Genomic DNA, 25362 nt, shown 5'->3' with positions numbered 1-25362 from the left:
GTCCGTTGACTAAATCCCTAATCAGTAAACAACCTTGGGAACGTCCTCAAGATTTAATTTACCGACAGCATTAAGAACTAGAAAGGCCCAATTCTAACCAATAAATTCCTACGAGGATTTATTTAAGTTAGATTGTGCATTCCCCACAACATAATCGAAAACTTCTACAAATTATATTATGTTGTGTTACCACTAGTTATCGAACTAAACAAACAATTACGGATTTGAAAGTTCAATTGGCTAGGATTCTTGACAAGTTAGATTGTGCATTCCCCACAACATAATCGAAAACTTCTACATAATCAATTATGTTGTGTTACCACTAGTTATCGAACTAAACAAACAATTACGGATTTGAAAGTTCAATTGGCTAGGCAAATATTCTTGACAATAAATCAGATTATTTGTAATAAAAGCACAGAGAACAACACAAATACCAATATGAATAAAAGTAGAAAGCATAAATTAGATCTCACAACCCGTTGGATTTAAGCGTTCACCAAGTCTTCAACCGGAATGAGAGGTTTAGCTAGACATGCTCATGGAAGAACGCAAGAAAAGCAAAATAATATAAAAACGTAGAGAAATAAAAGAGTTCAAAAGTTGTCTCTTAAAGTGAATTACATCACCTATTTATAATAGCTAGATACCTAGTTCTACTAGGATTAGAAGTAGATTCCTAGTGGAACTAAAAGACTTATAGAGATAAAATTATAATCCTAGTTAAACTCTTCCTTCATCAGAGGTAGTCCAAGCAGTTCCAAACTCTTGCCAAAAATTGAGTTTGAGTCTTGTTTAAATTTCCATTTTGGTGCTTTTCTTCATTTTCCATTCCTTTTGTCCTAATGCTGCAAAATAATATTTAATTAGGAGCATTTGGTCACAAAATAGGATAAAATATTATATAAAATAAGCACAAAATGCGATCCTATCAACCTTGTCCCCTCCACTCAGGTAGGTGATACCTTGTTCCTCTATAAGGAGCCAAGAAACATTGGTAGTTTGCGAAACCCGCGTCTACCAAATAATACTTACCTGTATTGTCATAAGGTATCATCATAAAGAGAACCGCTAGTGCCACGTAACTAGTCCTTAAACTAGAGGTTGGTGGAATCTAATTTATATATTACAATGCTCACCGATTGGAGGGAAAGGAAAATTTCGATCCTGTGAAACTGCATGGTCCAGGAGACGGGCATCGGCCGCACTTCCTTCCCACCCAGGATACACATAAGTGAAATTCATATCGAAATCACATATTGCTAGTACATTCTATGCTAGGCGGCCTTTCCGCGACCTGTATCAATTTTGGTCAACTTGGGGGACCCATGCAGGTACCACCGTTCCGTCCATCGCTCCGACACAATCCTATATCGATGTCAACAATTATGTATAGCTAGATGCATGAAATATTATGCCGAACAAGCTTGCATTAATTACGCAGTTGTGAAGACTATGAGATGGTGTTACGACAATGATAGCAGTGGTACGTACCTTGAAGTATGGGTAGAATTCTAGGTTATTTGCCACTCTCGGATGTGTGTTTGTAAAATTTGGATGTGTTATTTGTTCTGGCGCCATAGCGCACGAGGCAGAAAGCACTCAGTGGAATCTACGATTAATAGTCTCAAATGAGTGTTGAAATCGCTTCATATTGTCGCGGTGCCTTTTATGCATGCCGACCATTTGCATGAAAAGTGCAACCTCCTCAATTGAGGTAACTCTGGACGTCTGACCATGAGGCAGTAAACCTCTACTAGTCAATGCATCAACCAAAGCATAAAAGCATGGCTTGGTCAAGCGAATGTTGTCAAAAAACCTTCCCTGGTGTGGGGTCGTCATAATCTCCGCAACCCATCCTGCTCCTTGTAGTGAAGATGTGTTACGTGGCACATTTTTCCTAAATAACTTTGGGCATATTAAATCTCTGAATGCGTAAAATTCCTCTGGAATATTAGATTCGTTACTTCCTGGAGTCCCTGGGGTCCCCGGACTCTCGCTTGCGGAGTTCAAATCTAGACCTCCACCAACTCCCGAGCTTGCCATATATCTGATCGTTGATGTATTGCTAAACATAAACAAGACAAATTAGTGTGTAATTTACATGCAGTAGATGTGTGTTGGCTGGGGACATAAAAATACTTAACGAGCATGGGTACTTGGTATGAGTGCAATATGAGTAAATCGGTATGACATAATGCACGAATACACATAATGAAATCAGTTTTTTCCAATTTTCTATCAATCAAGCAATACAGTCACTTGCCCAAAGAGTACAACCATCGGAGTTTATTCTCGTCATTAAGACGTCAGAAGATCGTGCGCGTGCTGTGACTATGAAAATGCTCCAATTCGGTGGTAAAGATGATGTCTGGCAAATCGTTAAACTTTGTCAACTCGTCTACGCACCGCTCAATTGATTCAGTAGCTTTGGGCCTGGTTCGGTCAATTTTTCCTTGAAGTGATTCATTCAACCTATCCATCGTCTCACATTTCTTAGCTTGCAACTCACTAGCTACTCGTCGGAATCGACGCCCGCTTCCAGATGCACCAGCGGAAGCCTGCGATGGTCCCGGGGAAGAAAAGTATTCGTCTGGGGACGTCATGGGAACAGATTGAGAGAATGTTGTATCTTCGTACTCATCTCGTGAACGACGGCTACCCGATTGAGTGCCATCCATCTGTTCATCGTCTATGTGGTTGGTGCTGTGGATTGTCCTCGACGTTGTTGTGATGACGAACGCGCGAGCCCACCAGTTGCAGTGTTCCGTGAGAACATTTCAGTGCATAGGTCAAAGCGTTGAAGCCCATGTTCAACAATTTTTTTATATTCCGGATTTTCCTGCATTCATTTACATTGTCAGATATGTAATTAGTTTGCGACTCTGTAAGGACACTGCAATCAAAAAGGCAGCACGAGTAGATGTTTACCCGATACAACTCCTCCAAGCGTCCTAAATCGTCTGTTATGGTATTCCATTCTGAATCCCATCCCCACCCAGTCCCCCAATTCAAAATTTCGTTTTACAAACGCCAAGCACGACGCAGCCTGTTAAGTTTGCCCTTAAGCTGTACCGTCGTAAGAAGACAACCCTGACTCATAACCGAGTTCATTCGCTCGGTTACATGTGCCCAGACTTACAGTGGAAATGTGGATGATTGGAGTCGCTGTGTGATGAACTCCTCGTGCATTAACTCAATGAACACGCGTTCCATTTCCGTGGTCCATAACACTTTATCGTATCGAGATGAGTGGGAGGAACCAGCGTCATTTGGGTGTTGCATCTTTGTGGGTTGTCTTATATATCAAAGTGTCGTGACAATTAATTACAACCGTTTATATATCCATAAGGAAAAAAACTGCCACACATCACAAAGGGTTGGAATTATAAACAAACAATCATTATCTCGCTAATGAGTTACTAGAGCATAAAACCATGTGTTATTATTTCTGTTAAAGTACAATATTTATAATTTTTTATTATTTAATAAATTATATATAAAATAATAAGTTAATTCTTAAAACTATAAAAAATATAGTGAGAAATAAGTTAATTCTTAAAACTATAAAAAATATAGTGAGAAAAAATGAATGAAAATTAAAATAAAAAAGAAATGACTATTGAAAAATAGTAAATGAGTTCAAATTTGAAGCACATATTTGGTTGCAGATCATGCCGCGTTTCGAATAAAATAAGGCATCGTTTATTTATTTAGGTTATTAATCCTATTATTTAATATTTATTTACATTAGATTTAGTATAGAATTAAATATACATTTGTTATATTAAATTAATTGTGTTTTGGCCTCATCTGTCACAAAAAAAAAAACGAATCATTCCTTTGCTTTATGGAAAGAGCCAATCAAAGAATTTCATTATATCTCTTCTAAGCATTCTATTTCATCTGATAGTTCGTAAAGATAAAATAAGGGATAGAGTATAAAAAAGACTTCTTTCTTTTTTTTTTTAATCAGAATTTCTTAAAATAAATTTGAATAAAAATAATATAAAGAAACCTAAATTTAATAAATAAATTAATTTCGTTCAAATTAAATATTAAAATTAGCATATCAAAACAATTGAGATGCCAATTTACCAATTTTCAATTACATATAGTATAGGTAAAGATCGTATAAAAAAATGCCTCTGTACTATTAAATTTAATCAAGAGAGAGTAATACATGTCCTTGTCCCTCTGCCCTCTTTGCACATTTATTATTCACAAACAAAAATACACATCTCAGTAAGCATTATAACTTAACCCATCTATCAACAGCAACTCTGGCATACAAAACTAGCCAACTACAGGCATAAAAGGCACTATCCCGGTTAAAATGTTATAAGTATCTACACACAGACAAGAATACACATTGCAGAAGCTATACAAACATAATTACTTGATAAAATCCAAATCCCATTGTTCTCATACGCATAGACGCGCCTAGAGAAATACGTGCTGAAACCTACTATTTTGATTAGCAAGTGGATAATCAATAGAAAACATCTAAATTGCATAACCTGCCAAGCTCACAAATTATAGAGAGACGACCAAGAATTGAAGCAACTTCCAGAATGAAGCAAAATTACAAGCCCAAAAGAACAACACTGTTGAAGTCATCAAGTATCCCAGAAACTTCAGTCATGACTCGCACCCACACACACAAACATACACAAAGACAACATATTAAATAGAAAGGGAGTTTTTATAGTACCTTCTTAGTACAAATGCGTAAATTGACTAACATTGTTTTTAAAATTTCACTTTTAACAGGCAAGCTACATTTTTGTTATATAAAAAATATTGATATTCACCAATTATAATAATTTATTAGTAGGATCCCACCTCTGCTTTGATGTTGAATTATAATCATATACATGAAGACTTATTGGAAGAGATCCACAAGAAGCAACTAGAGGGTTTCAAATTGACTTGAAATTTTTTTACCTCTTTATTGAAAAATAGCTTGTACAGTATCAAAACATCATCCATAGTGGAATAATGAATTCACATGCCTAAGACCATTTCAGTTAATTTCTTCATCAAGCATGAAACATTTTGATAGTGTATTGCTTATTTCAATCACAAGCTGATACGACAGGATGCCAACAAAATTTAATAAGAAATCTGATCAAATTATTCACGATGAGAGACTCACATTACTCCCGACACATAATTTTAGGATATCTAATCTTTATTTATAGCAAAATCATGAAAATCAAGAAAGTTTCTAAAAGTTCAATGTAAGCAAATTGAGAGCAATCATTACTGTGCTATGGAAGTGACAAAAGCAATGACACTATTAGTATCTTACAAATTCTATAAGTGTAGATCTTTTCTTGTTTAAGTCTATGCTTCCCCCCTTAATATTCTAACAGATACATATCAGCACATGAAGCATACAACTGGTTTTAGGTTTATGCTATGCCCCAAGCAACCTGAAACATGTTGCACTCATCTGCTTGTCATATGAAAAGTAATGCCTAATCATTTTCGTAGTCAAGCAAACAGCCTACAATTTGAGAGAAAGATTAAAAAGAGAAGAAACTATAACATCCTTGTCATCCTATGACATAATGCTGTAAGTAATCAAGGCCAGATCATCTAGTGCATTTGAGAGTCAAACTACTAGACTTAAGAAACTGTTCTTGTAACCTAATCTTTTTAAGAAAACGGAAACCATCATAAATTCTACTCCTTATGTAGTTAGACAAATACAAGAAGTATGAGCAAAACCTCAAAGTGGCACATTTGCTGGAGTTATCATATATATCTCTATAAGGTATGAGTTACATGTATATGGAGAAAGGTAGGCAATTACTTGCCACAATGAGTGTTAGAGATGATAGTTACCTAAACAATCCAGTACTCAACTAAGATATATTGACAGGGAAATGCCGGACGCACTCCACAACCAATTCCCCGACTGACCACACAGACAAAATGAAGAATATATACTACCATAAACATTAAATATGTTCAACACCTACAAAATTGAAAGTAACATAACATAGAAAGTAACTTAACCAAGTGATAACTGCATTAACAAACATAAATCATCACTACAGATCTCAAATATTAGATTTTTATGAAGGCAATAACAACACATCATTGATACAAATATAGGCATTCAGTTTTACTCACCAAAAAAAGGTATCGAGGTTTCACTTTTACTGGCAGCTTCAAAAACTTATAAAATGAGATCTGAATGAACTATAAAAGCTTCAATCTGGTATTTATATCGCACTATATATTGTATATATAGAAATACACCTCGCTGTGCATATTATTCTAGATGCAAAATTGAATCACTATTCAATGTGTGAATCAACAGGAACAGCAGGAAAAGGTGAAAATCTGACAATAATTTAAAGAAAGAAAGCATTGTGCACATGTGAAAGATCAGATCATCGCAGACAATAATTTAAGGCAAATACTGTTGAACCGACAAACTATTCAGTATAATACATCCAAACCTAACTCTGAAGACATCAGAAAATTCAGAAATCAGAAAGTGAATGGAAGAAATCGTGCAATTAAAGTAAAAGAACAAGAAATTGTCGGCAAACTTAACAGAGGGAAATCCGCCCTTTCGCTTGATTGACGCACGGTGTGGAACGAGGACTAGGTGGCACTTGAGAAATTGATTCCAACAGCCGGAGGCACACCTTTGACGTGAACGGCCAGTGGCGGCGGACTCCAATGGAGTTTGTGGCTTGGTCATTGTAACACCATCGTGGTGGGAGGACGTGGGTGATAGGGGCGCTGGGGCTGTGCTGTCGATGGAGTTCTTCTCACTACGCCGTGGTGGGTCTGACGCCGGTGATGATGGTGCTAGGCTTCGGTTCGATCGGAGTTTGTGGGGAAAAAAGGTTGAAAACGATGACAAGGATCTGCAATTTTACACTTTAAAAGACTTATGGGCTAGGCCTATAAAATAAAAAAAAATAAAATAAAATAGGCTAGTAGCCCAATTTCTGTTTTTACACCTAGTGAAGGTGTAAAAACTAAAACCAAACATTGCTGTGTTTTTGGCCCATCTTGGGAATGGGCCAAAATTGGAATCCAAACACAGCGTTTGTTTTTTCGACAAAACCTCATAGTTCTTGTGTACAAAGAGGCTATGTTGAATTATAACGACCTAACCTCTTCTTTGCCTATTGTTGTTACATCTCTTTTGCAGGATTATAAAGATGTCTTTCCGGATGAGATGCCACCAGGTTGCCACCCATTCGAGGGATAGAATATCAAATTGACTTCATTCCGGGAGCATCCTTGCCAAACCGCCCAGCATACTGTACCAATCCCGAAGAGACCAAAGAGATTGAAAGGCAAATCCAAGAATGGATGGCCAAAGGTTATGTGAGGGAGAGCCTTAGTCTTGTGCAGTTCCGGTGTTGCTCGTGCCTAAGAAGGATGGCACATGACGGATGTGTGTTGATTGTCGAGCCATTAACAACATAACGATAAGATATCGCCACCCTATTCCTAGCATAGACGATATGCTTGAGAGTTAAATGGTTCAACTATCTTTTCTAAAATTGATTTAAAAAGTGGTTATCATCAAATTAGAATAAAAGAAGGAGATGAGTGGAAAACCGCTTTCAAAACAAAGCATGGGCTTTATGAGTGGTTAGTTATGCCATTTGGATTTAGTAATGCACCTAGCACATTTATGAGATTGACGAATCATGTTTTGCGTGCATTTATAGGCAAATTTGAGGTAGTGTACTTTGATGACATCCTTGTTTATAGTAGGACTTTGGAAGAGCATGTAACACATTTAAAACAAGTCCTAGAGGTTCTAAGAAAGGAACGGTTGTTTGGGAACTTGAAAAAGTGTGAATTTTGTACTAACAAAGTTGTTTTCCTTGGTTTTGTTGTGAGTGGTGAAGGAATCATATTTGATGAAGAAAAGGTTAAATCTATTCGAGATTGGCCATCCCCCACCACTATTGGAGAAGTGAGGAGCTTTCTCGGCCTTGCAAGCTTTTATAGACAATTTGTGAAGGACTTTAGAACCATGGCAGCCCCACTGAACGAGTTAACCAAAAAGAATGTTCCATTCAAGTGGGGAAATGCACAAGAGAAAGTCTTTCAAGCTATAAAAGAGATGCTTATCCATGCACCTTTGTTAGCCCTTCCCGACTTTGGTAAGACTTTTGAAATTAAATGTGATGCAAGTGGGATTGGCGTAGGAGGAGTTTTTATGCAAGGAGGTAGACCGGTTGCATATTTCAGTGAGAAACTAAGTGGGCTGACACTTAACTACCCTACATATGACAATGAGCTTGATGCATTGGTTAGAGTATTGAAAACTTGGCGACATTATTTGTGGCCAAAAGAGTTTGTAATACATTCTGATCATGAAGCACTCAAGTATATTAAAGGTCAAAGCAAGCTTAGCCGTCGACATGCAAAGTGGGTAGAGTTTATTGAGTCATTTCCATATGTGATCAAGCGCAAGAAAGGTAAGGAGAATATTGTTGTTGATGCACTTTCAAGAAGGTATGTTTTACTATCAATAATGGATGCTAAAATTCTTGGTTTTGAGTTCATCAAAGATTTGTATGCTAATGATGTTGATTTTGGTAAAGTGTTTGGAAATTGCAGTCCAAGCATTGGATGGGACAAATTCTATTTGCATGATGGATTTGTATTTCGAGCTAACCAGCTTTGTGTTCCTAATTGTTCTGTTCATTTATTATTGTTAAAGGAAGCACATTTTGAGGGTTTGATGGGTCACTTTGGTATTTCTAAGACTTTGGGAGTCTTGAGCGAACACTTTTATTGGCCAAAGATGCATAGAGATAGATGTTGAGAAGTTTTTGAAAAAATGCATAGTTTGTCATAAGGCAAAGTCAAAGCTTAATCCCCATGAATTGTACATGCCCCTCCCTATTCCTAGTGTACCTATGGAAGATATTTCAATAGACTTTGTTTTGGGATTACCTAGGTCTAAGAGGGGGAGAGATTCTATTTTTATTGTTGTAGACAGTTTTTTCAAAATGGCACACTTTATAGCATGCCATAAAGTTGATGATGCCTCTAATATTGCTAATCTTTTCTTTCAGAAATGCCAAGGACTATAGTGTCCGATCGAGATGCCAAGTTCCTTATCTACTTTTGGAAAACTTTGTGGGGCAAGCTTGGAACTAAGTTGCTTTTCTCTACTGCTTGCCCTCCCCAAACCGATGGGCAAGCTGAGGTGGTTAATAGGACACTTTCGACATTGTTGAGAACAATTGTGATGAAGAACTTAAGGAATTGGGAAGAGTGTCTACCGCATGTTGAGTTTGCTTACAATAGGGCTGTCCACTCCACTACTAAGTTTTCACCCTTTCAAATTATTTATGGTTTTAATCCTCTTGCACCTATTGATTTAATGGCCTTGCCTTTCCAGGAGAGATATGGATGGAAAGAAACGTTCTGAATTTCTCAAGTAAATCCATGAAAAGGTCAAAAGTAATATTGAGAGGATGACTCAATAGTACATGAACCGAGCGAACAAGGGAAGGAAACGAGTTATATTTAAACCGAGAGACTTAGTATGGTTGCAATTTAGAAAATAGAGGTTTCCGGACAAAAGAAAGTCAAAGCTCATGACAAGAGGGGATGGACCATTCCGAGTCCTTGAAAGGATTAATGACAATTATTACAAATTTGATTTACCTGGTTGGTATGGAGTAAGTGCAACTTTTAATGTTTCTAATCTTTGTCCTTTTTTATGATGTATATAATGAAGAGTCGAGGACGACTCCTTTCCAAGAAGGGGAGGATGATAGGAACGCCGAGGGCGCCCAACAAGCAAAAGAAATTCAAGATCCAATTGACCAATATTTAACCAATGGAAGTAGGCCAATGACACGAGAAAGTTTGAAGAGAATGCAAGAAGTAATTCAAGCCCAATCCTACTTAATCTTTGCTAATGGGATCAAGTCACAATCGGAGGCCCAACATATGAGCTTAATTTCATTAATTCAAGCTCAAGGAAGCCCACAATAGGAGCCCAGCTCGTCCAAGTGCAGCCATGTGGTCAAAGGAGACCTTTCAACTATATTCAAAGTGCATTTATACACCAATTTTTGGATTCACATGGTCATGCATGGGTTTTACTCGTTCTTTACCAAGAACGCTTAGTTTTTAGTCATTTTTGACCAAGTATTGAACGTACATCCACCAAGGAGTCACTTGGGGATATGAAAGGTTAATTTGGAAGTGTTTTAGGCCTATAAAAGGCACATACCAGCCATGTATGCGGGACACAATCGAAATATTCAAGAATTGATCTAAGTTTATAAAATATTTAGTGTTCTCTTATTTTGGAGAGTTATATACTTATTTTAGCTTTGGTGAAATCTTTTCTTAGTCAATCTAGTCTATTAGATTGGTGATTCAAATTCACAAAGCCTCCAATTCGTGCTTGACCCAAGTGTGTTTGTGTGGATTGGTTTACTCGTGCTCGTAGTTAGTTGAATGTTCAAAGTAGTAGGTCACGTTCGTATAACATGGTTGGCTACTTACATTCCTCAAGTCACGGACCACTTTATCCATTTCTAGCCTACGCCATAAAGATCGAGACACCCATGGTCGATACCATATCAAAGCCTATAATGATTAACTTCTCTAAACTGATTAGTAATTTATTAATTTTCTTATTTTTTTAATTTTCCAATTTCTTTTTCCTACTTTCCATGTCTGAAACGAAAAATAAATTTCTTTAAAATAAATGTTGCATATCAAGTGAAAATTATTAAGCACTAATATCTAAAAACACACCGAGAATGTTTACAAATATTTGTGGACCAAAAGCTGAATGTTTAGTTATTAAGTAATTCTATATTTTTGGTACAATTATTAGCATTAAATTTCATCCTTTATTTATACATGTAGTAATTTTAATCCATCAATTAATGAAATTTACAAATTGTCAAAATAATGTAAATATTGACTAGAAATTAATTCATATCTTGAAAATTTCTGGGTGAACCTTTTGTTTTATATATATATATTGAAATGGTAATTACATGGTAATAATAATATCTTACTAAATTGATCGCAATACATTAGTTTGAAATTATATCGATATTCAATTCATATAAGAATACAAAAAATAATGAAATAGAATATAATAAACTCATATAAAGTAAGTCAAATATTCATACGTTTGATGAAATTTGAACCCATCATCTTACGCTTGTTCATGAAACCTAGTTCATCTGTAAGTGATAGGCTAAGTTTACAAGTTAGTCTAGAATTGGAAATTTTGACATGATTTATGCTATAATAAGAGATTTTATGAGGATTTTTAAGTGGCAAATTGCATAAAATCACTTAAACAATGACGGATTTTAAATAGGACCAATTTAGAAATTTAATTTAATTCAGGTGAAAGTTATAATATTTTTAAATAATACATAGTATACTAGGAGCACCAAATGCCATTAAGTTTAGAGAAATTCAACAAAATACTACAGTAACCACCCTGCCTATGCACTTACTAAACTAATTTAGGATATGTATTGCACATAAATCTATTTCTATTCACTTTCCATTCACATCGGAACCTCCGACGACCCATCATTTATCTTGTTCTCTATACTTGACCCGTTTAATGGTACCAAAAGTGACAGATTCTGAGTTAAAATCTCTATTTGATGCTCATGGAGAAGAGATCAGCATTAACTCATTTCCCTTTCGTCACTATAACTTTGTGTACTTCAACGAAATCGAGGGCATGAAGTTGGCAAGGCAAGGTCTGCAAGGCCACATTCTTCACAAGAAACCTCTAATGATTAACTTTGCTAGACAAGTAGGTGATTTATTAATTTTTTAAAATTTCTCTTTTTTTTCTTAGTGTTAATGCTATTTTTGAAGACTTTAATATATTTTTTGCCCTATAAATTTTCTAATTTTCATGTTTGAAATGACACATAAATTTCTTTAAAAGGAATGTCGCATATCAAATGAGATTATTAAACACACACAAAACTTTTAAAAATATTTGTGAACCAAGATGAATGTTTAGTTATCAAGTAATTTGAGATTAAGATCGTGTTGTTACCTTTAGATAATAAGGTTGATTAGTGGTATCATTTTGATTTGAACATTATAAAGGCTATATTGAAATTTTTTGTCCTATAATTAGAGGTTTTTGGCTTTTTTGACGTTCAAAAAGTAAAACTAACAATTTGATCTATTATCTTAGTAATTTTTCGATTTTGTAAAACATTTTGATAGAAATTTCTAAATTTGTCCAATTAGCACGTGCAAGTTTCGTGTTGGCGTGAATTTAAGGATATACTTTACTTGAGCATGTGGTTTACGAACTAATTTTAAAATTTCTAGCTAAATATGTCATAAAATCATGAAATTTGTAAAACTAATAGGACAAAATCGCAAGTTCTAATTTAGGACCAAGTTACGATTTTTTTAAATAATCCATAGTATAGTCAGAAGGCACCATACTCAACTAAATTCAAACAAATCCAAATTACAGTATCCATCGCATCTATACGACCATCGACAGTCGTGCCATCACTGTTTTCTGGCCGGTGCATACACAAAATCGCTTTATAAGAACAATTCCATATTTTTGGTACAATTATTAGGATTAAATTTCATCCTTTATTTATACATATGGCAATCTTAATCCATCAATTTGTGAAATTTAAAAATTGTCAAACAATGCAAATATTGACTGGAAATTAATTCATATTTTGAAAATTTCAGGGGGAATATATTGTTTATATATATATATTGAAATGATATATTATATGATAATATCAATATCTTACTAAATTGATCACAATGCATCAGTTTGACAATATATCGATATTCAATTCATATATAAATATAATAAAAAATAATGTTGAAATAGATTATAATAAATTCATAGAAAGTGAGTCAAATACTTATACGTATGAAGGAACTTGAATCCATTAGCTTACGCTTGTTCATGAAATCTAGCTCACCTATAAGTGATAGGTTAAGTTTAGAAGTTAATCAGGATTTGGAAATTCGACATGATTTTAGGAGGACTTTTCAGTCAAATTGCTTAAAATCAATAAAAGAATGAAGGATTTTAAGCAGTAAATTGCATAAACTTGGTTGAGTCTTGCAATATATAAGAGTTACAATGATAGTAGAAAGTGTAATAAAATTATCATCATACAATCATAAAACGAGGACATAAACTTTGTCATATCAATAGCACAAAATTAATAAATAATTTTAAAATTTCAAAGTTTAATTTTATAAAATACAATGAAAAGAAAAAAAATTGAACACTAAGTAATGCAACTAAAGAAATCCCAAGATAAAATTGCTTGACAAATCCATAAATAAAGATTAATTACACACGAATGTTTATAACAATGAAAAAAAATACACGCAACTTGTTGTAAGTAATATCGAAAATGAACAAATTATTCTTTATGAAAAAAAATAGCAAAATACTTTACTATATTTTTTAAAATTAAGTAATTTACCTTTTCAGAAAGGAACGTAAAAATTGCTCTATTTAAAAAAAACATAGGAAGGTAATTTGATTTTTTTTCTCTTAAGGGATAATTTGATTAACTACAATATCACATAAGGTAAATTGCATGAAACTCTATACTATAAAGCTAGACTAATATTTCTTCGTGTTTATAGAGAATAAGTCTAATAAATATCATTAAGTAGTAGCACTAATTTATAAATTTAATTTAATTCAGGGTGAAAGTTATAATATTTTCAAATAATACATATTATAACTAGGAGCCACCAAATGCCATTAAACTCAGACAAATTCAACAAAATACTACAGTAACTACCCCAAACATACACATACTACAAATACCGAAGCCTCATCGCACACAATTCTATTTCTATTCAACTTTCATTCATATCGGAAACTCTAACAACCCATCATTTATCTTGTTTCTATACTTGACCTGTTTAATGGTACCACATCTAAAATCAGCGGTGCAAGCTACACAAAACTATGATGCGGCCATCAAAGATTTGCAGCGGGAAATTCATCCATCCAACAACTTGTGGATTGGCAATTTGTCCCCAAAAGTGACAGATTTTGAGTTAAAATCTTTGTTTGTCTCACATGGAGAAGAGATTGGCATTAACTCATTCCCTTTTCATCACTATGCCTTTGTCCACTTTAAAGAAATCGAGGGAGCGAAGTTGGCGAGGTAGGGTCTGCAAGGCCACATTCTTCACAGCAAATTTCTAATGATTAATTTCGCTAGGTAGGTGATTTATTAATTTTTATTTTGAAATTTCTCTACTCTTTTTGCTAGTGTTAATACTATTTTTGAAGGCTTTAATGTATTTTTTATCTTATAATTTTGCTAATTTTCATGTTTGAAATGACACATAAACTTTTTTAAAAGGAATGTATCATATCAAATGAGATTATTAAACATACACTAACCTTTTAAAAATATTTGTGGACCAAGCTGAATGTTTAGCTATCAAGCAATTTGAGATTAAGATCGTGTTGTTACCTTTAGATAATAAGGTTGATTAATGGCAACATCTTCATTTGAAAATTATAAAGGCTATATCGCAATTCTTTGTCCTATAATTAGAGGTATTTGGCATTTTGGACGTTCAAGAAGTGAAACTAACAATTTGATTTATTATCTTAGTAAATTTTGTGATTTTGCTAGCACTTTTTGATAGAAATTTCCAAACTTATCCGGAATTGGCACGTGCAAATTGTGTGCTAGTGTAAATTTGAGGATATCGTTGACCGGAAGTTTAGGAGTTAGTCAAGAATTCGAAATTTGATATGATATTGGATATAATAAGAGATTTTAGGAGGATTTTTCAGGGGCAAGTTGCATAAAATCAATAAACAATGAAGAATTTTAAGCAATAAATTGTATAAAATTGATCGACTTCTGCAATATATAACAAAAAAGAGTACTAATAAAAATAGAAACAATAATAAAATTATCAGAATACAATCATAAAGTAAGGACATAATTTATCTTGTTCTCTGTACATGACACATTTAATGGCATCACCTATAAAATCAATGCGGAAGCTACCAAGAACCATGATGTGACTCCAAAGATTCTCAGAGGGTGATTAATCCAGCCAACAACTTGTGGATCGGCATTTTGTTACCAAAAGTGTCATATTCTGAGTTTAAATCTCTATTTGCCGCTAAGGGAGAAGTGATGGGCATTAACTCGTTACCCTTCCATCACTACGCCTTTGTGCACTTTAAAGAAATCGAGGGCACGAAGTTGGCAGGGCAAGGTCTACATGGCCACGCTCTTCATACAAAGCCTTTAATGATTAACTTTGCTAAACAATTTAGCAATTTATTAATTTTCTTAGTTTATTATTTCTATATTTTTTTCTACTTTCCATGTTTGAAATGACACAATTTTTTTTTAAAATAAATATTTCATATCAAATGAAAATTATTAAGCACTAATATCTGAAAACACACAGAGAATGTTTACAAATATTTGTGGATCAAGCTGAATGTTTAGTTATCAAGTAATCTAGATTAAGATCGGTTACCTTTAGATAAAGGTTGATTAGTGGCATCATTTTGATTTGAATATTATAAAGGCTATATTGAAACTTTGTCCTAGAAGTATTTGGCATTTTGGACTTCAAAAAATGAAACTTACAATTCGATCTATTATCTTGGTAAATTTTTCGACTTGCTAACACATTTTGATAGGAACTTTTAAATTTGTCCAATATTAGCACGTGCAAGTTCTGTGTTGCCGTAAATTTAAAGATACACATTGTGACGCCCCAAAGATTATAATATATAATTGGGAGATTAATTGGTAAATTTTTATGAAACTTAGTTAATTGGTAAATAAATTATAGATCATAATTGGAATATAATAAAACTTGAGCGGGTTAAATTGGAGTTCGTTATAATATTGGAGAGCAAATTATATTAATTAAGAAATTAGAAAGGACGTAATGAGTACTTTGAGAAAAGTTTAATAAAAAAATATTATATATATAATAATAGTATTATGTATTTATATTAGTAAATCATATATACATATATTAGTATATGTATGTATATATTAGTGAATAATGTATATATTTAGTAAATAATATATATAAATACATATATATGTATGGAAGAGAGAGAGAGAGAGAATTGAGAGTGGAGGTGGGGCCACAATCCCACCGTCTCACTCTCCTCTCTTTTCCTTAAATACACACACAAATATAATACATACACACATGCATAACACACACACATAAGAAGTGAGATTTGCTCTTGCGGGAAATGAAAAAAACAGAGGTACGAATTGTAATTTTAATTTTTATTAATTTATATAATTATATTATTTAATTAGTCTATTTATTAAATGTTGTTTATACTAAGTGATGTACTATTTAATCGGAGTATTTTACGAGTTTGGCTATTTAAAATAGTGTCGAATTAAATATCAAATTGGATATAAAAAAGATATCGGTGGTCAATTAGATTATTAAATTTATTAGATTTGAATATTACTATGGCTAATTTATACAATTCCATCAGAATTATTAACCAAACGCAATTATATGTACTATTGTTCAATTAAAGAGTATAATAGCGAGAAATTGATAGAAAATTCATAGAAATATTCTGAAAATTATATTTAATATGCATGTTAATAAAGATAAAAAACGAGGATTTGTATTTCGATAGAAATGGAATATTAAAGAATTATTAGAAATTGTACAAATGATAGTCAATATTATATTTAAAAGAAATTACGATATTCTCGATATATTAATTGTGTGTGGTATAACTCATTATAGGATACGGGGGTAAAGTGAAAAGACCGAACCACTACCTATTGGATAGATAAAAGCATTGTAAGATCGAGATAAGTAAATAATTAGTATTATCTATATATGTCCTCTTTATTTGTGGTATTACTGTTATATGATTTTGTGGTCCTCTTTATTTGTGGTATTACTGTTATATGATTTTGTGGTTCGTGCTGACATTGATTTATCTGAAGTATATATGAGTGGTGAATGATGTAATTTGATTGACGATAATGTGTACTCGGAATGAGAAAATACGTTGAAATATTATGTTTGTTGTTTGATGTGTTGTGGATGTCTGAAAATGAGAATATGTTGATATATTGTTTTACGTTACTAGTTGCTTACAAGAATGGTGATATGTCGAAATGAGGGAGTGGTGGAAATTGGATATAATTGTGGTGTGAATACCCCTTGATGTGTTGAAAAGCCTATAAAGCGATATGAAAAGTGCTATGTGCGAAAAGAAAATGCTATGTGCGAAAGGAAACAACTATGTGCAAAAAGAAAATGCTATGTGCGAAATGAGATTGATGTGCCTCCTATCAAGGGGATTCACTTAAATTTAATAATGGTGAGATTGAGTTGGCGAAAAAAACACAATATCACCTTCTGGTAAGCAAACTAGGAAAAAGAAAGTTTAATTGATTATTTTATTTTGAGATAGCTATGTGGTGTACTACAATTGATTATGTGGAAACAAATTGACTATATATTCTATGCATATTGCCTATGTATCTTGTTGGAGGTTATATTTGGTCTACATATATAGATAGGGCTGGTTATTTACCTAATGAGTGGCATTTTCTTTCATGAGTAGACTTTGAGGTGTCTCACTATTGAAAAATAGGTCCACGAGCTATACTCAGGCAGGTCGGGCCAGTATGCAGTTTTCTCCTCTTTGTCAGTTAGAGTACAAACCACATTTTGTTGTATAGAGAGAGCGTAAGCATGGAGATTACTTATGATGGACTACTTGTGGTGCTTGATGTGCGTATATGATATTGTAGGTTGATTATGCTTGTTATGACGTTAGGGTTACGTATACATATGGATTAAATTATTATCTGCATTTATATCTATAAACACAAGGATTACTATACGTATGACGTTTAGGGTAGATATAGCCCTTGTAGCGAAGGGGGGTGCTACACACATGACTTGCACATGTGATTTTTCAACTAATTTTTAAATTCCAGGGAAAATATGTCAAAATCATGAAATTTGCAAAACTAATGGACCAGATCACAAGTTTGTGATCTAATTTAGGACGAAAGTTACCATATTTTTAAATAATCCATAGTGTAATAAGAGGGCACCATACTCAATTAAATTCAAATAAATCCAAATTATTGTATCCAACGCACCCATACAACCATCCACACTCGTGCCATCACCGTCCAACGTACACAAAATCTCTTTATAGGAAAAAAGTCCGTATTTTTGGTATTTATTTATACATGGCAATTTTAATCCATCAATTAGTGAAATTTAAAAATTGTCAAACAATGCAAATATTGACTGGAAATTAATTCATATCTTGAAAATTTCTAGGAGCACCTATTGTTTATATATATATACATATATATTAAAATGATAATACATGATAATATTAATATCTTACTGAATTGTTCGCAATGCATCAATTTGACAATATATTAATATTCAATTCATATATGAATATAATAAATAATAATGAAATAAATTAGAATAAACTCACATAAAGTAAGTCAAATACTCGAACATATGATGGGTTTTGAACTCATCACCTTACACTTGTTCATAAAACACAACTTACCTATAAGTGATAGGCTAAGTCTAAAAGTTAGTCAAGCCTTGGAAATTTGACTTGATTTTGGGTTTAATAAAAAATTTAGGAGGATTTTCTAAGTTTGAAGGTCCAAGACTCCAAACATCTTTAATTATAGAGTTAAATTCATTTCTACCCTCTGTGATATGGGAAAAAATCAAAAAGCCCCCTGTGAAAATTTAAATATAAAAAATCATCCATATATTATAAATAATGAATCACACAGCCCCTGGTCAACCTAAACCTATTTTTTCAAGTACAATAACTAAAATACCCCTCCATATATATGAGGAAATATATTGATATAGTATATTATATAAATTTTAATTAAAACATACCTATGATTTTTAAAATTTAAGTTTTTTATATGGAAAAAAATATTTTTTTATCCGTTAAATATGCCGAATATTAATTTAATTCAATAATTATACCTAATTTTTATGCATTAAGTTTTAAAATTAGTGAAATTTAGTCCTTTGATAGCTCAAAATTTTGATTAATTTTTGCTAAAATAATGACATGATATGTCAATTAAATATTTATTCGAGATTTTTAGTCCTACTTAGTTTTAAAAAATGAGTTAGACGATACGTGGGATAATGACATAATGACATGATACCATGTAAAGTATCAGATGTGTGTGCCGTGTATTGCAACATCTTCAATTCAGAAGAAAATTGAAAGTGCATTTCATTCCAGAAAGTGAGAAATACAAATCAGTTTTCAGTAGAAATGCGTGAAGTCATATATACAAATTGAGAGGAATAAATTGTGTCTAACTATTTCTTAACAAACTAACTGCAAAGTGAAAGCGCATTCCTAACTAATAGAGGCGTGTTTACAAATACATGAGAAATACAAGTGTGAGAAATAAATGAGTCAGCTTCTAACTCAAACTCCAGCTCAACAGCATGAGTCAACGTCTCCTTCCCTGCTCTTCGTCTGCAAACTCTTGCTGAAAGCTGGAACCACAACATAACAATGATCACCCCCCGCATACAGCAAAAATCTTTGCACATTGACATCTCCAGAAATCTCCTTTCCTGCACAATAACTGTAATAGTCATAATCGGTAGGAATGCTATTTGGTTAATTATCATCCTATCAATGTATTAAAGAAAGTGAAACCAATGAATGGCAATCTCCTTTTTCTTATTACATTCTTCAGTGGTACTAAACATTTTTGCATCACCCAAAAGAAACAGCTCCATGTTCAGGCTTAAAGTCGGAGCAGGTTCTTTGTAACCCACCAAATCTGTAGTGCATTTCTACCCTTGCTATAGTGCAGGCGAAAATGAGCTAACTGTCCATTATATATACAAAGCCTAGGAAACAGTTCACTTCCAAGTTTAACCTGTGTGTTGACACTTGTATTTGTCTTTTCGACCAAGGCAAAAATGGTACATTTATCTTTTTTGTATTGTTTTTTTATTTCAGATACATACTAGAGCCAAATTCTCAGAAATACATTTTTCATAATATATACACTGTTCATGCTCCTTTGAAGAACTGGACTGTGGTTTATTTCTAACTGTCAGCTCATGTTTTTGCACTCTTAAAATCTGACATCCCAGGTCGGCATCCATAGGTATACAAAAATCTTCAGCAGCTATTGTCTCAATCAATAACCAATGCCATGGTTTACTGTCTTAATGCATTTAAAGACCACAACTATAAGATAACAAAATAGCCCAGGATCTGTGCACTTTTTAGCGGGTCAGGATCGACCCGCCCCATTCAACATGAAATGGGACTCAAATTACCAGCCTTTGGATTTTTTGGCAGGCATTCATCCAGATGTTGCCACGTCGAACTACCCTATATGGGCTATAAATACTGCTAATTAGGAGCATTTATGGTATGCTGCACTTAATATTCTTTCGACTACATTAAAGCCTTCCAGATCATTTTCGACCTTAGCCGGTGGCTTCCCAACAAGCCTAACATGCTTCTTTGTTCTCAAGATCCACTTCACTAGAAGCTTAGGTTCGACTACAACCCAACCTGCATGTCGAACGATATGGAGGGATCATCCAGGAGAGATCGCCAGTATGAAGATGAGACGCCTACGTGAGAGGAGGATCAAATTTTGCATTTTACCCGAGCAGATGTTCAGCGTATGATCGAGGAGGCGAGTAGAAAAGCTATAGTGGAATATGAAAGGAGAACAATAACACCTGCAAAGGATGGAGTGAAGAGGCAATTATTTAAACGGAAAGAAGCGTAGATAGAGCATGATATAATAACACCAAGAGGACCTGAGAAAGGTCCGGAAAGGACGATGTCCAATGAAGTAACCAGTAAAAGGGTGATTTCGAAGCAACCGGGAACTTCAACGGCGATGGTCGATAGTGTTAGTAGGCAGATTGAAAGTTGGGACAACAGATTGAAGAGCTCAAGAAACGAGGAGAAATTGTAGCCTAGAATAGAAATTCACCATTTTCTAACAGAATCCTGACGGAGGTCATGGATAGTAGCTTCATATTCCCAGATCTGCCTAAGTATGATGGAAGCAAAGATCCCCAGGAGCATATAGCTGCTTTCGAACTAGTTTGAATCTGTACGGGCAGACAGATTCGATAAAAGCTAAGTTGTTCGTGACCACAGTAAAAGGAAAAGCTCAAGAATGATTTATAAAATATAGCTTGTAGGTGGATAGATTCCTCTAAAGAGTTAGTGCAGAAGTTTTTCTTTCATTTTGCTAGTAAGAAGAAGGCGAAGAAGTCGTCCACTCACTTGTTCACTATTTGACAAAGGGAAGAAGAAACCTTGAAAAGCTTCATGGGACGATTCAATAACAAAATGTTGGAGGTACAGGACCTCAAAATTGTCATGATGGTTAGTATACTCATTCATGGTCTCAAGAATGGACCATTTGCTTCGGCATTGGCCCGAGACCCACCAAAGTGAATCGAATAGTTGATGGGGTTAGCTCAGAAATATATTGATGAAGAGGAGATTAACACCATAAAGGACAATAAATGGTCTAGGGACAGAGATCGCAATAAAGGGTTCAAGAGATCAAAAGAAATGAGGTATCGGTCTTAGAAAGATTGAGAAAAAATGGCACCGTATCAGCCAAAGTATCATAAGTACACCCCTTTAAAAACTACCAGAGAGAGAGAAATGATGATGGTGGAAAAGGAAGGACTCTTGCAATGGCCAGGTAGGACATGGGACACCCCTACAAAAAAATTTTCAAAAAACTATTGCAGATTCCATAAGGACAAAAGCCATGATATAGGGAAGTGCTACTAGTTGAAGGAAGAGATCAAAAGGCTGGTTCGACAGAGATATTTCAAGGGACTTGATACTAGAAAGGAGGAACAAGGTAGAAGATAATTATAAAAAGGGGCGGAGGAGCAGGTCTCGAAGTAGAGATAAAACTAGGAAAAAGCGACCTTGAGAAGGAAGCAGATCGAGATAATGCACTTATAAAAGGGGTCATCCATACTCTATTAGGAGGACCTATAGGAGGGGATTCTTCTAGAGCTCGCAAAAGGTATGCACGCAATTGCAGGCATAACCAAAGAGAGCACATATTAAATGTCGAGCATCAAGAAGACATTGTGTTCAATGACAAAGACCTGAGCTCGAGATCGGGTGCACAGAACGACCCCATGGTGATCAAGATGGATATTGCCAACTACGAGGTACACAAAGTGTTAATTGATAATGGAAGTTCTGTTGGCATTATATTTACAAGTATGTTAAGGAAGATGGACTTGGGGGAGCTAAAGTTGAAGCCTGTGAGAACCCCTCTAATCGGGTTCAGAGGAAGCGAGGTGGTGCCTCAAGGATTGATTAATCTCCCAGTGTCCATCGGAGAAGAGCCAAGAAGAAAAACATGCATGGTTCAGTTTTTGGTGGTCGATAGTCCCTTTGCATATAATGTGGTACTTGGGCAACCAGGGCTGAATATGTTTAGAGTAGTGGGTTCAGCCTACTACCAAAAGATGAAATTTTCCACGAAATACAGGATTGGAGAGGTCAGATGCGATCAAAGGGCAGCTTGACAATGCTACAACGTATCAATAAAACAGGTTGACCTCGGAAAGAGATAGAAGAGAAAAGAGGAGCAAGAACAGAGTGAGAAGGCCAAGAAAGAATGAACCGAAAGAATTGAGCCGGTGGAGTACAAAGAGGTCAAGCTTGTGCCAAAAGAATTCAGCAAAACGACCAGAATTGGATCATAGATGACGCCTGAATTAGAGATGATGACCATAGATTTCTTGAAGGGAAATAATAACATGTTCGCATGGAGTCTATCTGATTTTAAGGGGATAGATCCCGAAGTCATAGTGCATCGACTCAATTTAGATCCCTAGATCAAGCCAGTAAAGTAGAAGAAGCGGGTATTTAAGGTCGAAAGAAATAGGATCTTCGAGGAAAAGGTCGATAAGTTACTACAGGCTGAGCTTGTTTCAGAGATTCAATACATGACTTGGTTATCTAACGTCGTGATCGTGCCAAAAGCTTCTGAAAAATGGTGCATGTGTACCGATTTCACATGTTTAAATAATGCATGCCCCAAAGACCCATATCCTCTATTTAGGATAGATCTTCTCGTAGACTCCACGATGGGATGCACATTGTTCTGTATTATGGATGCCTATCAAGGTTACCATCAGATCTTCATGGCCAAGGAAGATAAGGAAAAACTGCATTTGTAACTGAAAAATGGATTTATTGCTATAATGTTATGACTTTTGGTCTTAAGAATGCAAGGGCAACCTATCAAAGGCTAATGAACAGGATGTTCAAAGATCTGATCAGTGTCACGATGGAAATAGACATGGATGATATGTTGTTGAAGAGCAACCTCAAAAACGACCACCTGAAACACTTGGATAGTGCATTTGTGATCATGCGGTGATACGCGATGAAGCTAAACCCTTCCAAGTGTACATTCGGGGTACGAGGAGGCAAGTTTCTGAGATACATGATTAGTGAGAAGGGGATAGAAGCCAACCCTGAGATGATCAAGGCGATCGTGCAGTTGGGGTCACGCAAGTCGGTCAAGGATGTTCAGAGGCTCATAGGAAAGATAGCGACTTTAAATCGCTTCATAGCTGAAACCTTCCTTTCTTTAAGGTTTAAGGAAAGTGAAAGATTTTAAATGAGCTGAGCAGAGTGAGAAGGCCTTTTAGGAATTGAAAGCATAGCTAGTGACCCCACCTTTGCTTGCTAACTCTTAGCCTAGAGAAAAGTTGTATGTTCATTTGGCAGTACCCAAAGATGTAGTAGGCTCGATATTGGTGTGCGAAGAGAAGGGAGAACAGAACCTGATATATTATGTTTAGTATAATGTTGTAAGGGGCTGATAAGAAGTACATGCAGATTAGAAATTGGCTCTTACTCTGGTGACAACAGTGTTAGAATAGGTGACCTGAAAGCCAATTGGATTGGTATGCTTGTAATCTATTCTGACAATAACTCGATTTTATGTAATAGTATTCAGTGAATAAAATGAGTATCGTTACTGGTATTTCATTTGTGGTGCTCATTACATTTATATTTGCATTTGTTTCAAACATCACAACAAAGCTCACAGACCACCTTGAACAACATGCAATAGTTGGACTGCGCATCGGATGGCGGTCATGAAACCAATTGTTTAGGATTCGGTCTGAAATGTTTCACGTCCATAACTTCAAGAATGGGCATCGAAATGTCCTATGGAGACTTACATTAAGAGTCGCATTCATTTGATGAGTGTCGTGTTTTATCGGCGATATATGTGGGACGTCTATGCGATCTTAATGGGTTGATGACTAAGTGTCGAATCGACTGAACTGACTCATGGGGATCATCATATGGAAGCCTTGGAGACTGTTGGTATAACTTAATTCCTCGGCTCTGATAGTACGGGAATAGTCCTTAAATTTGAGGAATCACAACAGTCACGTGCATCCGATGACTATATCTTAGATTTGTGCAAGAGGTGATCGCGTCTCATACATGGTCATCACAAGCCTTGTCTAGTGCATTCAAAGTATGTAGCGAGAACGGTGAGCTCCAAAAAGAGGATCCGTCCCTTGTCAACATGTGATAGAGATATCTCCTATTCACTTGGAGATGCGTTAACGCTCTATAAACCTGCGACCACAAGCATTGGTCGAATAGGAAAAAGAGGTTCCTAGGTCGAGCAATTTGGCGTAATGCATTTTCAAATATTAAGCATAGACGCCTAGTCCAAGATGGCAACTGACACCCAATTCTATGCCCTAGACAAAGGGTGGGAGATGGTAGACGGAAGGATCGTACTTGTATGGATTCGGGAGCCTAAAAGTTCACATTGATTTTTGCCTAGTCTCTAGTGCCATAGACCGTTACTAGGTTGAAAAAAATTATTAACTAAATTATATTTAACTAATTATAGTGTTGGACACTAGCCTTTTTTTTTTTTTAATAAAAACCACAGGTGGGGGGAACTTTTCGGAGTCCCAGTCCTTCTATATTAAAATTCACAAAATAGTTACAGCGGGGAGAGCTACGTCCCTAGAATTTCTAGCAAAGCCATAAACAAGGAGTACTACTCCCTTACAAATAGAGCAACGATGAACGAGGAGTACTACTCCCTTACAACAAAAGACAGGTGTACTAGTAAACCTATGGCAAGTCAAAAAGCTTTTTGTTATCCCACCACATTATGAATCGCACAACACCTGCAAATAAATCTGTACAAGAAAGCCAAGCCAGAGTGTGTGTAATGTTCTAAAAGGATAAGTAATGAACATTAG

The 25362-nt window shown here is 34.9% G+C and overlaps 1 pseudogene; it reads left to right on the top strand.

Annotated features, from left to right (window-relative positions):
* LOC110011890 overlaps nucleotides 1-23495 on the top strand; it is a 36244-nt pseudogene extending 12749 nt beyond the window's left edge.

This window comes from Sesamum indicum, linkage group LG4, assembly GCF_000512975.1.
Source record: "Sesamum indicum cultivar Zhongzhi No. 13 linkage group LG4, S_indicum_v1.0, whole genome shotgun sequence".
In the NCBI taxonomy this organism is placed as follows: Eukaryota; Viridiplantae; Streptophyta; class Magnoliopsida; order Lamiales; family Pedaliaceae; genus Sesamum; species Sesamum indicum.
Note: the sequence above shows the minus strand (reverse complement) of the source record. Positions and strands in the feature narration are given on the sequence as shown.